A 3,529-nucleotide genomic window follows, 5' to 3' on the forward strand; every position below is an offset into this window, starting at 1 on the left:
TGATTCCCTTTTGGTTGATAAGGTCTATAACCTTGAGATCCTTGGTTTTGAAGTGGAGGTGGAATGTACTTCCCTTGAAAACCGCCTTAGGAAGGGTTTGAGCCATCTCCTTGGTTTTTCCAAGAGAAATTCGGATGATTCTTCCAACTTGGATTATAATGAGTACCATAAGGATTGTTCCCTTGGTTCACAAAAGCTGTATTGACTTGTTCATTAGGTTCATTTTGCACTTGTCCATGAGGACAATGAGAAGTAGAATGAAGAATACTAGAACAAGTCATACATGTTTCATTTAATGCTCGATGAGAATGGTTAGGGAAGGAAGATACTTGGTTCGCTGAGTTTTGGTTAATAAAAAATTGATCAAACCTTTGAGATAAAGACTTCATTTCGGCGGCTATTTCATTTGAATGGTCGACTTGATGTAAGTCAACACTCTTCCTACCTTGTGAATTTCTACCATTCTTGGATGATAATGTTCTATGCAAAGAATTTTCACTCATGCTCTCATAAAGACGCCACACATCATCCTCATGCCTATCAATGTATGAGCCACCCATGGAAGTATTAACCATATCCTTATAGTTGTTCGATAAGCTCTCAAAGAAATATTGAACTAATTGCCATTTGGGCATGTCATGATGTGGACACTTCCTAAGCAACTCATTGAAGTGTTCCCATGCCTCATGAAACGTTTCTCCATCCCCATGTGAAAATTCTCGAATTGAGGTTCTCATGGCATTGGTCTTTGAAACTGGATAGTACTTCTTCAAGAACTCTTGTTGCATTTCTGCCCAAGAAGTGATTGAAAAAGGCTTAAGATTGTTAAACCAATACTTTGCCTTGTCTTTTAAAGTGAATGGAAAAAGTTTAAGTCTTAAAACCTCTTCCGGCATGTCCGTATATTTTACGGTGGAGCATACTTCAAGAAACTCATCCAAATGCTTGTAAGGTTCTTCACTTGGAAGTCCATGATAGTTAGGAAGCATTTGAATGGTTTGTGGCTTAATTTCATAATGATGTGCTCTAAATGGAGGCAGTTGGATACATATAGGTGCATTTTACTCATTAGGCACATAATGGTCTCTTAAAGCAAGAGGTGGATTAGCTACTTGAGGTGCAACATAAACACCTTGGTTTTGAATTCCTTGATTAATGATGGGAGGTTGTGGAGCATACATTGGCCTTGGCATTCCATATGGAACTTGGCCTTGTTGTTGTGGTGGTTGGTGAATAAATGGCCTAGGCATGTCTAATGGTACTTGCATGTTCTCATTGTGCACATTAGGATGAAGAATACCTTGTTGGTCTATGTGACCAAGGTCCTCTACATTCTCTTCATTATAACCTTCCATTAATAGATTGGTTCTATGTGAACTTCCTCTTCCCCTAGGATTTCTAACGATGGATTCAAGATGCAAATCAAGAGGGAAAATAGTTGGTCTCAATGAACGACGTCCATGCATGCATAATGCAAAACACAACAAGCACAAAGAATGACAAATACTATGCCTTCACAACAATGCAATTAGACTTCTTCCATAAACACTTGATTCATACTCCCATGTTTTAACAACAATGATGCAAAGAACAATTAAGAACAAGCCTCCACGCGGGCCGATGATTTAACTAAGGGATTGAGTAAAAAAAGTCTCACAAAGGTCCTTTAGCACTTCAACTCCAAATTCAAAGCTTAGCTTAGCAAATTTTTAGAATTTTTAGCTTTTTTCCTTACTTGCTTAGCTTGAATGCTCCTTTACTTGCTTCCTTTCCAACAATACACCTAGTCAAGTAAGAACAACACAATAAGTAACCAAAAAGAAGAATAAAAATAAAGTAAAGACACGATCAAAAGAATACTAATCCTAATTGATTCCACAAATCCGACGTTGCCTAATCCCCGGCAACAACGCCAAAAACTGGTGTGTGGCCGGAGGTCGCACTACCACCATCAAGTTTGGAGAGTGTGAATTTTAAGGCGAGGGCCAAGAGTTTTACATTTACAGAAGCCACTACTACCTTTACTAAAAATATAGTTAGGGTGAATAGGGATCGTCCCAAGGGATTGGGGGTTCGGACAAGGTTGTGGAATTGCTATTAGGGCTAGTAGGTCGAGTGATCAAACAATTGGTTGGTTGGTTGATTAGAGAGTAACTAAATTAAACTAAGTGATAACAAAATAATGCAATTAAGAGTAAATAAGAGAGAGAAGAGTCTTGGGGTTTAGAGATCACCACCAAGCAATGCATTTCTATACCGTTGACAAGTGACTAATAAAGGAAAATGGTGTGCTGCAATATTGGTGTGTGTGTGTTTGGTTGATTCAACAAGCAAGGATGACTAGTTAAGCATGTATTGTCTAAACATCAAGTGAAAGGCACAATATATCTAAGCAATGAAGCATATATTATCTAAATAACATGTGAAAGGCACAATAGATCAAAACAAGTCATTAATCCTTTTATTAAGCTCACAATCCAAATACAACACAAGGTTAGAGACATATGCTACTTGTATTCAAAAGCTTGGATCATCAAACAACAAACATGGATTGTCCTCCCATTTAACACTACACTACAACTACACTACATCTACACTACTAGCATGAAAATAAACTAGGGGAGAGGCACAATCCATCAAGGAATAAGTATGAACCATCAAGAAAATCATAAGAGCATTTCATTAAGCATTATGTTTTGACAATATCTAAATCTATAGCATCAATACACATAGATATGCATCAATAACACAAAATCTAGAGACAAGCACATGAACATCTATTCTAGCATACATAGACGTATGGATAGAATGAAATGATCAATTGGAAGCATTAAACCACATAAATCATTGAATAAACAATATCTATATATATCAAAGTATCAAAACATTAATTATAACACTAATCCCTTAATAATACACAAGATTAAGATATAGAAAACATGCTTGGGGCTAACTCTAGCCCCAAGAGGATGTCTAGCCACTCATGGTGATGTTGATCCAACCCTCAAGGGCTAACTCCATGGTTGAAATCTGCTCCTTATTGATGAAGACTCCAATGGTGTCTCTAGCCTCCTCATCTTTTCTTCTACACTAAGAATAACCTTTAAAATTGTATCTACCAAATGCTAAGTCTCTATTCTTCAAAAAGTGTATCATATTCCTTTTATAGGTAGGTCAAGTTATACACCAAATGAGCTAGGGTCGTGCAAAGAATATTCTCTAATGATTGGATAGAGGATGGATTGAATAAGCTGGCTTTTTAACTTTTTCGCACTGGAGGAAGTTCGATCGATCGAACCTTGGACTTGGATCAATCGAACTAGCTGAGATCCATCGAACTTAAGCTGGATCGATCCAACTGGTTGAGCTTTTTAGGAAAAGACAAATTCGAGATATTTTGGGAGATATTTTTGGGAAAAGGACAAAAGTGGTTAGTGGGTGGTACAGTTGTGGATGAGATCAATCATTTGAATAAGGACAAAAGTGTTCGATTGATCGAAGGGTGGTGTTGGATCGATCGAACTTTGGA

At 37.4% G+C, this 3,529-nt stretch overlaps 1 pseudogene; it reads left to right on the plus strand.

The window, feature by feature from the left end:
* The first annotated feature begins 633 nt into the window (after positions 1–633).
* On the plus strand, positions 634–732 carry LOC132280525 (small nucleolar RNA R71; annotated as a pseudogene).
* The last annotated feature ends 2,797 nt before the right edge of the window (positions 733–3,529 follow it).

This window comes from Cornus florida, unplaced genomic scaffold, assembly GCF_030987335.1.
Source record: "Cornus florida cultivar Cherokee Brave unplaced genomic scaffold, ASM3098733v1 CherokeeBrave_3.0.0_Hap2_Chr10, whole genome shotgun sequence".
Classification (NCBI taxonomy): domain Eukaryota; kingdom Viridiplantae; phylum Streptophyta; class Magnoliopsida; order Cornales; family Cornaceae; genus Cornus; species Cornus florida.